Source organism: Silene latifolia, chromosome Y (genome assembly GCF_048544455.1).
Source record: "Silene latifolia isolate original U9 population chromosome Y, ASM4854445v1, whole genome shotgun sequence".
In the NCBI taxonomy this organism is placed as follows: Eukaryota; Viridiplantae; Streptophyta; class Magnoliopsida; order Caryophyllales; family Caryophyllaceae; genus Silene; species Silene latifolia.
The window spans coordinates 402,866,595-402,881,118 of record NC_133538.1 but is presented as its reverse complement, the minus strand read 5'-3'; the positions used below and the strand labels follow the sequence as shown (position 1 = coordinate 402,881,118).

The window sequence follows — 14,524 nt, the reverse complement described above, 5'->3', positions numbered from 1 at the left end:
CTCGTTGACCATAAAGTGGCACTTCTCCCAATTCAAAGACAAGGTTAACCTCAATACAGTACTGCAAAACTTTCTCAAGGTTAGACAGACAGTTAGAAAAATCACTTCCGTATACACTGAAATCGTCCATAAAAACTTCCATGATAGACTCAATATACTCTGAAAATATCCCCATCATAAACCTTTGGAAGGTGGCGGGGGGCATTGCACAAACCAAAAGGCATTCTCGCGATACGCGAAAACGCCCTTAGGACATGTAAATGTAGTCATACCGATAAATGCGGGTGGATAGGGATCCGAAAGAACCCCGAGTACCCGTCTAAATAGCGAGAAAAATTTATGAGAAGCTAACCTTTCTACCATTTGATCAATAAAAGGAAGGGGAAAGTGATCTTTCTTGGTGGCGGCATTTAGCATGTCGTAGTCTATGCACATCCGCCAACCGGTCACTACTCGGGTAGGTATTAATTCATTCTTCTCATTCTTAACTACAGTTGTCCCTCCTTTCTTCGGGACTACCTGATCGGGCTTACCCATCTAGAATTACCTACAGAATAAATAATACCGCATCCAGCAGACTTCATTACCTCGGCCATCACAACATCCCGCATCTTTCGGTTCAGCCGACGACCACTGTCTCGCAAGGTTTGTGATCCTCCTCCACTCTATCCTGTGCATACAAATATCGGGACTAATCCCCGTGATATCGTCCAGTGAATAGCCCATTGCTTTCTTGTTTTTCTTAAGTACTGACTAACAAAGAGGTCATTTGATCATCACTAAGCTTAGCACTAACAATGACCGGATATCTTTCTCGTATCGTCTAGAAAAGCATATTTAAGATGAGAAGGGAGAGGCTTACGTTCCGGTACCTTTACCTCAATGGAGCAAAGTGTGCTAATCATTTGTTCCACCTGCTCTCCCTCATGCTCATCTAAATCATCAACAAGCAAATCCAACGTAGCGTCATCGTCGTCTGGGCTATCTGCACACTCATCAAAAAGCATAAGAGCTTCCAGTGGGTCCTTCATAAAAGAACTCGACCAGAAGTCATAAATAGACTCATCAATGATATCGACCGAATAGCAAGTGTCCTCTATCATTGGGTGGGCTAAAGTACTGAGCAAACTAAATGTGATAGCGTCATCCCCTACCGCAAGAGTCAGACGCCCTTGTCTGACATCAATAACGGCCCCAGCAGTACAAAGGAATGGTCTTCCTAAGATAATTTGGGTCCGGGTGTCCTCAACTATATCCAAAACAATGAAATCTACTGGGATGTAAAGCTTGCCTATTTTCACAGGAACATCCTCCAGGACACCTAAGGGTCTCCTAACAGATCTATCGGCCATCTGTAGGGTAATGTTAGTCACCTTGAAATGACTCATCTTCAATTTCTTGCGAGGGGGAAGGGGCATGACACTAACACTGGCACCTAAATCGCAAAGGGCCTTATCAATAACCATATTGCCTATGACACAAGTAATAGAAAAGCTGCCCGGGTCTTTCATTTTTGGATGGGCCTTCTTTAACAGTAGATTACTAGACTCTTCCATAAATGAAATTGTCTCAAATTCGCTCAAATTCCTCTTACGCGTCACGATATCCTTCATAAACTTAGCGTAAGTAGGTACCTGAGTAACGAGTTCGGAAAAAGGGACGATTATTCGGAGGTTCTTCACGATGTCCACGAACTTACCGTCTTGTTGCACGATCTTTGCGTCCTTCGGACGACTTGGGAAGGGTACTCAGGTAGCGATGAGCGGTCCCGCAACCTTTTCTTTACCCTTAACAATTCGTGACGTCTCCACAAAGAGGGGAAGATGACACGGTGGCGGTATTAGATAGTAAATTGGAATTTCCGCCACTTGAAATCAATCGAGTACCTTTGTCGCTCGATCGACCTTGTTCTTCACTCGATCGAGTGATATCTGCAGCATGGTTGCTCGATCGAGTAGTGGTGTCACTCGATCGAGTCACTGGACGATTAGAACCGCTCGATCGAGTAGAAGAGTCACTCGATCGAGTGGTTACAGCACACGCAGCAAGTATTTCCTGCAGGAACTCGTCTAGATCATCATCTGAGTCATCATCAGCTGTCAACACCTCGTTTTCTTCATGAATAAGGTCATTTTGAAAATTCATCGCACTGGCTGGATCGCAAATTGGAAGAAACTTGGCTTGATCCGTCGCGTGTGTCAACTGCGCGACTTGCTCTTTCAACTCCGATATAACCGTATCAGATTTCTGTGACATACTCATCATAATGGATTTCAACTTGGCAATTTCTTCTCTTGCAGAGGGAGAGACCGGTTGTGGTACTGGCGTAGAAGGGGTAGAAACGCTCTTTATCTCTTCATATAGCTGAGAAAAAGGAACCCCTTGCTTGTACTTCTTGTAAGCAAGGGCGCGCTCTATACTTGCTACACATTCATAAAGGTCATGTCCTTCCTCGCCACATCTACCACACGGCTCTGTATGCTCTGTAATCGTAGGCATCTTGCAAATAGACTTCCGAGGCAAAAGTTAACTCGGTGATCAAACTTTGCAAAAAAAAATGAGATCGGTCTCAAGGAATAAATTCCCTGAGACGAGAGACAAACTTAATTAAAGCAACAAATATGCGCCACCTCCCAAGAACGGCGCCAAAATTTGACACGTCGTCGCGTCACACGCCAAAAATAACCAACGGCTCTAACTAATATAGCTAGGGAAGTCGGGTCGAATCCACAGAGAGGTAGGAGTTTGTCGGCTAAACTTAAGTTCGTCCAAGTAACCAATTTGGGGGGTTATAAAATGTGATTTCTAAACTAAGAGAATAAGGAAAAGAGAAATAAAAAGGAAGGAGTTTAACAGATAAAGGAGAATAGCTAAGACAAACGGTTCACCATAATCATCTGGTCGAGTAATCTAGGTCCCAGGTCAATGCGGTGCGTCTAAGGGGTATCGAACGTCACCTTTCGGTCCTTAATTCACCCTAAGGTGTAAACAGTTTAACTTTCGCCCTCTTTTGTAATACTCTATTGTTCGCTACTAGTCGCCTCTTCCAACCTTTCGGTCCAGGTCAAGGTCCACTAAGAATAAGGGTCTAATTGCGTCGACTCAATCAGGCAATTACAATTATTTGTAGCACTTAAACAACAAAGACGGTACTGGCATTAACCTAGTAGATCGATTACTCTCCCTTCAAATTATGGATCCCCTATAGTCTTAGCATAGGGAAATTAGCTACTCATAATCGTCAGATTAACAATTACAATAACCAAATAATTAAAACTAAGCATGATGATAATACTATGGGGGAACGATTGAACAATTATAAAGCAAGGAGGAAAAGGATTTAAAAGCAGTAAATACGATTAAGAATTAAAACTCGATTGATAATACCGAATCCGAGTAGCAAAGTAGAGAATAGAAATCCAAAGAACAGTGATAGAAGTAGCAGTCGAAATGTACGTGATCCAGAGATGGGAGTAACGTGATGTTCTCCTCAGTCTTATACTGAAAAATTGCCTTAAACCTAATCTAAGGACTAATTTCAAAAGCCCATAAAAGATTAGGCGGAAATAAGCTAAAAGCACACGAAAACCCCTCGATCGAGTAGAAAGCTTACTCGATCGAACGCAAATCACTCGATCGAGCTAGAACAACCTCTCGAACAAGCACTGCTTGCAGAACTTCCTCGATCGACCCCTTTAAACTAGTCGATCGACCAGTCTTGAATGTGTAGAGCATTCGATCGAGCAGTAGACCACTCGATCGAGCTATATAGGCATGTTAGGACCTGAATTGCTTTCCAAACTCAGCTCATACGTCTTCCAATTGTTAGATTTCCAAGCTCCAGCTCCTTCTTTCCATGAATGCGTGCAATTTGGACAGTTAAGGCTCGATTTAGCTCCTCTTTGGTCAATTCCTGCAAATTACAATAAACAGACCAAAGTAGAATATTCGGGGGCATTTGTAGCCAGATGCTACATAAAAAGCATAGAAATACGTGCTGAAATAGGCTAAAAAGACTATACATTAGGCACGTATCAGTGAGCAGTTGTATAGACAAAATATACTGTGGATGTGCGCAGGATTAGCTGGGGATGGAGTCACCACGAGTTGGATAGTAGTCTTCCGCTGTTGTGTCATAACATTTTATTTACTTTAGTTGGTTTTTGTTTGGAACAGTTGTATTGTACTTTATAGTTTGGTTTTGATGTAATCACTTTAAATTAATTTACTTAAAGTACGTTTCTTGATCGTCACTTTTGATTACTATGCCTCGGGTAACTGAGATGGTAGCACTTCCATGCATTAGGTGGTCTTGGTAAGGCACCTTGGTGTATGGGGGTATTACAAAAAGGTATCAGAGCGACGATTTTGAAACCTATATGTAATGAACCCAATGAATCATGGGAGTCAAAATAAAATGAATCCGGGTAGGAGTTGTTATGAGCTAATGCAAAGACCTGGGAGACGTCCTAAAGTCGCGAACTCGCCCTACAACTTAAAACCGGTCACTAGGGGGTGTCATGAGATCGCTATGTGTTTACTAATGTTCTATTGCGTATGTTGGATGATAGGTTATATAGTAATGTTGGATGAATGATTGTGGTGGATTGGGGAATATGGTGGAAAAAGGTGAAGATAGGTTATATAGTAATATGTTGTGGATGATCATGGTGTATGGTGGAGCTGATTTATAATGTGGCAATCTTAGTAACATGAGAATAGGGAATGTGATATGATTATACATGATTTTGTTTGCGTAAAGTTATATAATAAAGTTATATACTTGTTTACCGTTGTTTCATATGCACATGTTGGATGAAGAATGTGGTTGAAATGGATGAATTCATTGGAAAAGATGGAGTGGCAATTGCATGAGAATATGAATTTCGTGATTAAGAATATGTTTAGGTAACGAAGTGGAGTTGTAATGATATTGTATTAGTAACTTGGGAATATGAGTTGTAATGTACAAGTATGTTTTGTTTTTACGAAAAGTTATAAAGTTAAAGCATGCGGGTAGTACATGATTGATAAGTTGAATAATATATGTGCATAATGGATGTTGTTGTTTGGGTTTTATAGATAGTAACATGTGGTTAGGGATAGTAGTTTTATGAGAATTGAGTTGTTTTTGTTTACTTTGTTGTTATTTGAGTTGTTTGGAAGTAAAAATCAAATAGTTGTGTTGTCCGATTACAGCGAAGTTGTCTTTAAACTGTTATAACTTGATATTTATATATGATTTTGATGTGATTACAATTGGAGGTGATAGCTTGTTCTTTTACGATTCTAAAGATAGGTCACACGCCCAAAATGACCAAGAAACGAGTGAGATACGACCGTTTTACGAAAATTGGACAGTGCTGAGAACTGCGTAGGGTACTTGATCAAGTGGCCTTTACTCGATCGAGTGCACCTGTTGTTACTCGATCAAGTAACCCTTACTCGATCGAGTAGTCCTGGTAATTTCTTATACGTGCTTCTAACCTTCACCTACTCGATCGAGTTGGCTGCACTCGATCTAGTGACCCCTGTTTTGGGTCATATGCTTATCTTTTGACTTCTTTGCATATTATGTTTAATTCAAAGGTGTTCTTTTGCTTCTTTATGCATTGTTTTACGTATGTGTTGGTCTTAATGCGTAAGTTACTCAATCTCATGATGTAAGGAGTGGCACCTTATGGTGGGTATGAGTTCGGTGGGGAGGACATGAGTTCTATGTGGTTGTGATAGATAGTGAAGAAAGAAAAGGAAGATTGGTAAGTCTTATTGTGGCATGGTGCAAATTTTATGAGACGTGGTGAGTGATATAATTGCGAATTTGAGTAATGTAAAGGTAAGTGTATATGAGCAAGGAGTAATGAAAGTTTATGGAACGTGAGAATGAAAATATTGAAATGAGGAATGCAAATAGTGGCAAATTGGGATGTGTAAGGATTTATGGAGAGAGATGGTTAGGATTGTGTTGGTTAAGGTTATAATTGATAGAAGGTCGTTATAGAGGTATGGAAACGAATAGTGTATAGTGAGATCGAGTTATGCCGCGATGTATAGGTAGTGGCCGAGTTTGGGAATTTGTATTATCAAGAGGTGAAACTAATGTGTGATTTCCTTGGGCAATTAACGGTATGAAATGAGTTTTGGTTTCTAAAAAAAATGAGATGGTTAGGTCTGATTGGTGATAAGTGTGAGTGATAGCATGATAAGAGAAGATCCATAGTAAGAAAGATTGAGATGGTACTGATATGAAATAATGGGATTTGAGTTTTGGAGCAATGACAAGGTAAACGGATAAGTAAAGAGTTAGGTAGAAGGAATAAGGAGTTGAATTATAAATTGGTATTATTGAGTGAAAAGAGAAAAGAAGGATGGAAGTAAGCCGAGAGAACGTCGACCAGAGTTAAGGAACATGAAGGTAAGGAATCATGGAAATGTGTGATAGTATCATGAGAGGGCTTGAGTTAATGGTTATATAGGGGGTTTCAGGACAACATGTTAGCCATGAGTCTCGAGGAATTAAGGAGAGTAAAAGTTAGTAAAGTATTGACACGATATGAGATTTTAGTGGGGAGTTAGGTGACGATACAATTACGGATAGAATTGGAATGAATGTTCAGGTAAATTTTATTGATGGATTTGATGTTCGATATTTGGGATGCTAACCGAAGATGGGAAAGAAACCGTGATATTTAGATATGAGTGTAAGAGGTTTGATATACGAACGGGGGTAGTGTTGAGGTGTTGTCACTAGTGGTTAAGGGTGATGATAAGCAGGAAAAATAGCAATTCTAAAGAGGTTGATTTTGTAGAGACCAGACTGATATGTATGGTTGTGAGGAAGTATAAGATGTGGTTATAGGAGGCGGTTGCTAGTAGTTGAGTATTAATGGCATGATTACATTTGTCAGGAGGGGTGATATTGATGCGAATGGAAGAATGTGTTATGAAGGGCATACGAGTTAAGCTCGGGCGAGAGATAACCTTTATCGAGTGGTAACTTACGTGATCAGGATTGACTAGTTGGATGTTATTAAGGATCTATAATATGTATAAATGTTTGTGAGAGGTTCTGACCTCACGAGAAGTGCTATGGTGTGATAGTTATAAAGTTGTTATCTGAATGTTCTGTAATATATGTTGGGAACGGTAACCTAATGGAATGATGTTCAAAAGTAATAATTTGAGTGATCTAGCATGGCTAGTTATACTTGTATGTGTATTTATGATATATGTTTATTCCGTGAAAAGGTATGGATGATATTCATGAGGTTCTTATTTGTTTATTCCGTGTAATATGTTGCATTGTGATTTAGTAAAGCGGTTTTGAGTAGTTTTCTTGTCCGGAAGGTTATACTGAGTCAGTGTTTATGGGAATTGTGTAAGTTGCGATGACTATCAATGTGGCTGTTGTGCCTCGGGTGGTGATCCGGGCACGGTACTTCGTGTGTGATGCGGGTAATTTCGCGCTACGGTGCGACTGTTGGTGGAGGTGTTGCGATGCCGTCATCGGTTGTGATGGAGTAGACGGGATACTTTTGAGACGAAGTGTATACCAGTTATATAAATTGTTGTTTTATTTACTGCTGTTTCCTGCGAGTTTCAGTTTGGACAGATCGACGGTTGTTTTGTTTATTGATGTTTCTAACTAGTTTCGGCTTGGGACTGAGGGTTGAGTATGATATGAAAGAGAGTTGGTTATGTTTCAGTTGTTGTCGTGATATAGTAATATTCTGTTTATGGGACACAGTTGTCAGAGGTTGTTACAGTATTTTTGACCTTGTTTTAGATGAGGCATTGGTAGACATAGTAATGGCAAGTGATTGTGGGACATGTGTTGTACTGATCTAGAAGCTACAGGTGGTTCATAATCTTTTATTTGGCCAGTGAGTATAGGGTGTTGGAAATTAGTATCATGTTAAGTTGTGGATGAGTTTGTGGTAATACAAGAGAGAGCTTGAGGGTCTAGTGAGAGTGTGTGTCACAATTATGGATAGTGAGTTATGATTATGGAGAAAAGTACATGTATAGAGGAGTATGTTTTTTTGCGGTAATGTTGAAGAGTTGGTGTTGTGATTTTGTGGAGGATTTTATGGTATAGATTAGATGGGGTGCAAAATGAATTGAGGAATGAGGACTGTTAGAGGAAGATAGACCTGGATATAGGAATTGTTATAGGTGTTGCGGTTATAGTCGGTTATCGTTGACAGGCGGTGGTGATGAGGATTTTGGGAAGTATAGAAAAGGATTTAGTATTAGTGAGTTACGAGGACGTAACATTTATCTTAAGAAGAGTAGGATGCGACAAAGAGAGTTTGATGGTTATACATGTTGTAGTAGATTTGGAAGTTTGAGTCTTTGTGGAGAATAAAGAATTGATTTGTATTGTGGTTGATATCGTTAAAGGTCATGGCCGTGCTTGTAGTAGTGCAACGTTTAGGGATGGGAGAATACTTCGAATAGTGGTGACAGTTGGATGATGATGTTTATGACTGTGAGTAAACTTCGAGGACGAAGTTCTTTTTAAGGGTGGAAGAATGTAACATTCCGTTTGATGTTTAAGAGTGTCTTGATATTGGATCTTTCTAGTGGATAATATGTTGTGAGACGGAGCTAGCGGCATTTGTGGATGGTATTTGCCATGTTGTGGAGGGAGGCATAATTGTTGGAGTTGGTGTTAAGAGTTCATGTTTTGTAGGATGGGGTTTTGTTTTGAGTTATTAGTTGCGTTGTTGTGTCTTGATCGAGTTAGTATGTTTGTTTTGAATATGGGTTGAACTTCGGGGACTAAGTTCCTGTTAAGGATGGAAGACCGTAATACTACAATTTTCTATGTCAATGGGTACTCTATCGAGTGGGGCTTACTCTGTCGAGTAAGTATGTTTGGATACGAAACAGTAGTCTGCCTGATGGGTACTCGATCGAGTATGGGTGATACTCGATCGAGTAAGGGTCACTCGATCGAGTAAGTTACTTACTCGATCGAGTAAGTTACTTTTACGGGTTGTTTTTGACGGGATTTGTTAATAACGCGTGATTCATATTTAAAAGTTTCCGTCACTTTATTCATCACTTTAACTTTTTCCAAAAACCCTTCAAAGAGAAAAGAAGTTACGTTGTCTCCGTCGTCGCGTTACTATCAAATCCCAAAGGCTAAGGTTGTCGGATCGTCACGTTCTTTACGCCATTGAGTTCGTCATGTCGAGGGTAAGATCCTTGTATAGTTTTTATATGGTTTCGTTGATTTTGGTTGAAACCCTAATTGGGTAAATTGGGGGTTTGGGGAGTATTGTGTTTATTAGATGGTGATTGTATGATTGTATGTTTGATAGGAGGTGATTTCATTGAAGAGCGATTTTGAATGCTGATTGTGACGATCTTGGTGATTGCTTTTCCAGATAGGGTTTCCCTACTCAGTTATTGTATAAATGATTATAAGATGGTTGTTTGGCATGATGATTTTATCGTAATTGGTATTGGCTTTATTTTGAATTGATAATGTGATTGGTTGTTGTTGATTGTCTGTGGTTCTCGAGGTGCGCCCTCGGTTGAGTGGAGTCACTTGCGGGAGTGGCTTCACGCCCTTGATTCGCCCTATGTGGAACCCTCCACAGAAGGGATGTGCACATTAAGGAACATGGGTGACAGGGTTGTCGTATACCTATAAAAAATAACTAACTAAACTAACTATATAGCTAGGGAAGTCAGGTCGATCTCCTCAGGGAGGCAAGATATCTGTAAAAGTCCGTCTATTTGGTCACAAATGGGGGTGTTTATAATTTGATTTCTAAACTAAAAAGGGTTAAAGGAAGAGAAATAAAGAAAGAGCAGTTAAGGCAGAAAAAGGGTGATAAACTATCAATAAAGAGGGGACATGTCAGGATTTCGGTTCACTACGGTAGTCCAGTGACTCAACTGTAAACAACTTAGATAAATTAATGCGAGACGGATATGGAAAGCTCATTCCGGTCCACTTTCTATCCTAAATTACCACTAACTTAACTTCCGTCATCGTCAGGGTAGTCTAATGTTCATAGCAGGTCTATTTAGTCCAATCTTCCGATCCAGGATTAAATTTAACCAGATTAAAAGGGTGACTCATAAGCCTGCACTCAACTAAGTCGGTAAATACAGTTATATTGCTATGGGGACAGAATCTCACAATTAATTCGTCTAACTTATTTAGTTCATCATCACATTTCTACCGTAGATTCCCTAATCCCGACATGAAACAGATTTAGCTACTCATATCGCTATTAATACTGTCAATACTAATAACAAAGAAATAACCAACATTCAACATGATAAAACAATAATAAAAATGCATAAAAGGTAATTAGGGCAGAAATTAAAAGGAAGCAGAACGAGTAATTAAGACGAATAAAAGAAAGATTAGTATTAATAGAGTGGAAGAGATTACAATCGCAAGAATCCGGCATAAAGAGTGAACAAATCCGAGCTAAATAACCCCGAAAGAAAAGTTACAGTGAAGGAGAAAAGTAACGCGGTCTTTATTTGTGAAGAAGAGGGAAATAGAATGTATGATAAAAGATAGATAAAGATCAATGCTAATAACCTAGTTGACGTATGCTTAAATAGAAAATATACTAAGTCCAAAAGCTAAAACAAGTTCACGGGCTAATTAAAGCTCACGCCATCAAAAACCACTCGATCAAGTAGTTTGAAACCACTCGATCCATTAAAACTCCAAGAAATCTACTCGATCGAGTACTTTCCTTGTCGTCAGCTCTTTTTCTTCGATAGAACACTGTTCATCAGCTATAATTTCCTTCCTTGGGTCTGATTTCAACATGTTCGGTCCCTCATATGAAGGACCGCTCCTCAAATTAATTAAATTTACTGTCTCATGTGGATTTTTGTCAGCTTGTGACGGTAAATGACCCGGTTTCCTTATGGACTGGTTAGCGGCTAACTGGGTAACTTGAGTTTCAAGTGCCTTGATAAATGCATTTTTTTGTTAATCACTCAGCTTCCACTGCTTTGTGAAAGACTGCAACATTGTCTTCAACTCACCTAGCTCACTTACCCCACCAGAAGATGATGCACCTTGATTAGGTGTAGGAAATGAAGGAGTCTTCTGAAAGCCTTGTTGAGTCTTATGTGGAGGGACATACAGCTGCTGGTGCTGCGGAGGAGGGGTAGGATTGAGCACATTTTGACTTGTCCGCCTCAAATTGGGATGGACTGCCCCTTGGTTGTTATAGTAGGAACCCCCTCCTTGCCTGTATTGTTAAAAAGCAAGGACATGTTCCTTCTCCGTAAGACAGCCAACAGCAGTGTGACCGTCGTTGCTCCCACACCTCTCACATGTGACAGTCTCCCCTTTAGTAAGCAAATGGACCGTCTGAGGCTCCCCAGCAGAATGTAACTCCAACTTATGAAATTTAGCATTCATGGCTTCCAGCTGAGCCACAACTTGCTTACCGACTGCATGAACTGTCCTAATACCATCCCTCGGGTTTCCATACTCAGCATAGTGGTTCGCCATCTCTTCAATAAGAGCCCATCCCTTATCATCGTCAGTGTTCTCTTGGAATCTTCCATTATATGATGCATCAAGTATGGCACTGTGATCATCGTACAACCCATTGTAGAACTGGTTGGACAGAAACCACGGGTCAAAACCATGGTGAGGAAGAGCCCTCATCAACTTCTTGAAACGGGAGCATGCTTCATAGAAAGTCTCATCGGGTGCCTGCTTAAAACTTGTTATCTTTGCCCTCAGCTGATTGGTACACTATGGAGGGAAATATCTCTTATAAAAGGCAAGAGCAAGGGTCTCCCAGTCTGTAACCCCTGCGGCTGTGCGGTCCAAATCAGTTAGCCACTCCCTGGCTGAGTCGGTCAAAGAAAAAGGGTACAGAACCTCCTTAATCTTATCTTGAGTTACCCCCTTTGTGGCGGGGATAGTAGAACAGTAGTCTGTAAAGACCTTTATATGCTTCCTCGGGTCTTCACCTGCCACACCTCTAAAGAGATTTCTCTCTACCAGATTGATATAGGAAGGACGGATGTCAAATGTATTCCCATCCTCAGTCTGGAGATTGAAACCCTTTGGAATTGATGATGCTTTAGGCTCCGAGCGACTAGCAATGTTCGGCATCTTTACTGGTATGCTTACAGAACTGGAAGTATCTTCTTCAAAAGATGGATTTTCTGTAAAAAGGAAATGTTGAAGCTCTGGTTCGAAAGTACTCAAGTCTTCCTTCCGTGATTCTCTTTGCAGACGGAGTCTATGCCTAAATAGTCTCTCTGGCTCAGAATCAGCTGCAACTAACTCAAACCTATCTGACCTGGGCATACAAAACACTGAAAGAAAATAAATAAGAACTGCCTCAAAAAATAAAAAAATTCCCTGAGACGGATAAAATAAACGAAACAAAGACAGCTAGGGCAATTGCCTCCCCGGCAAATTTGACAGGGTTGTCGTATACCTATCAAAAATAACTAACTAAACTAACTATATAGCTAGAGAAGTCAGGTCGATCTCCTCAGGGAGGCATGATATCTGTAAAAGTCCGTCTATTTGGTCACAAATAGGGGTGTTTATAATTTGATTTCTAAACTAAAAAGAGTTAAAGGAAGAGAAATAAAGAAAGAGCAGTTAAGGCAGAAAAACGGTGACAAACTATGAATAAAGAGGGGACATGTCAGGATTTCGGTTCACTACGGTAGTCCAGTGACTCAACTGTAAACAACTTAGATAAATTACTGCGAGACGGATATAGAAAGGTCCTTCCGGTCCACTTTCTATCCTGAATTACCACTAACTTAACTTCCGTCCTCGTCAGGGTAGTCTACTGTTCATAGAAGGTCTATTTAGTCCAATCTTCCAATCCAGGATTAAATTTAACCAGATTAAAAGAGTGACTCAGTTGCGTGCACTCAACTAAGTCTGTAAATACAGTTATATTGCTATGGGGACAGAATCTCACAATTAATTCGTCTAACTTATTTACTACATCGTCACATTTCTACCGTAGATTTCCTAATCCCGGCATGAAACAGATTTAGCTACTCATATTGCTATTAATACTGTCAATACTAATAACAAATAAATAACCAACATTCAACATGATAAAACAATAATAAAAATGCATAAAAGGTAATTAGGGCAGAAATTAAAAGGAAGCAGAAGAAGTAATTAAGACAAATAAAAGAAAGATTAGTATTAATAGAGAGGAAGAGATTACAATCGCAAGAATCCGGCGTATAGAACGAACAAATCCGAGCTAAATAACCCCGAAAGCAAAGTTACAGTGAAGGAGAAAAGTAACGCAGTCTTTTTTTGTGAAGATGAGGGAAACAGAATGTATGATAAAAGATAGATAAAGATCGATGCTAATAACCTAGTTGACGTATGCTTAAATAGAAAATATGTTAAGTCCAAAAGCTAAAACAAGTTCACGGGCTAATTAAAGCCCACGCCATCAAAAACCACTCGATCGAGTAGTCTGAAACCACTCGATCGAGTAAAACTCGAAGAAATATACTCGATCGAGTAACCTCACTTTTCAGCTCTTCATGATCGAGTATAAAACTACTCGATCGACCAACTCCAGCTATAGAAACCACTCGATCGAGTTATTAAATAGCTCGATCGAGTATTCTTCCTTCAAATCAGCTCAAACTCGTGCCCGACTGGCTCGTAAACCTTGCCTTCACGCATCCCAATGCAAGAACTCACTCCGGAAAATCCCGTCTCCTCAAAATGCATGCAAAAACGACGAAAAATGGTACGATTCCACTACTTTCGCGTTCATTTCTACAAAACGAACAAAACGGAAGTACATATAAATACGTGCTAAAATATCCCAAAATGCCAAATACATAAAGTAACAGTCTATAGTCTCTAACCTACGCTAAAAAATGTCTAAATTCTAATTGTCCTAATTAAAAGAAATAAATGAAATTCGACGGAAAATTTAAAAATTGTTTTTACAATTTGTTACACGGGGCATTTCCCCACTCACTTCTCGAAGCAATTCAGTAGCCCCTTGGAGGGCTCCTGACTGGAGGACGTCATCTCAACAACATTTATCGTCCTCTTCAATTTCCACGAGTTTGAACTTGAATCTTTAGGAGGAGAATAGTTGAAGTCCACATACGCGCGAACTTTTCTCATCCTTACTCCTTTCTCACCGGCTTTAACGTCATTGCTCCCACTTTGACTGACATTAATTGCACAACACCCTTTGACAGCTCCTGCATTATTTTCATCTGTACCTGCAGCAAGGAAAACAGACGAACTTTCCTCCTTTTCGCTCTCAACCTGAGGCAGAGGGGTAACAATAGCAGCACAATATTCCAAATTTTCATTTGGAGTGTCAATAGGAGGGTCAACAAGAAAAGAGGGCATTGCAAGGCTGAGCTTGCATAGGAGCCCTTCGGAACTTAGACTGATGGAATATCAATTCCTCGTCCCCAACCGAAAAAGTCAATGTCTTGCCCCCGACGTCTATTAATGCACGGGCAGTAAATAAAAATGGTCTCCATAAAATAATAG

General features: G+C 40.0%; 1 non-coding gene across 1 annotated transcript; it reads left to right on the top strand.

Annotated features, from left to right (window-relative positions):
• The first annotated feature begins 11,639 nt into the window (after positions 1-11,639).
• LOC141636781 (small nucleolar RNA R71) lies at positions 11,640-11,745 on the top strand. The gene has a single exon (XR_012541367.1). It is a non-coding gene; the product is annotated as a small nucleolar RNA R71 (small nucleolar RNA).
• Positions 11,746-14,524: the final 2,779 nt, after the last annotated feature.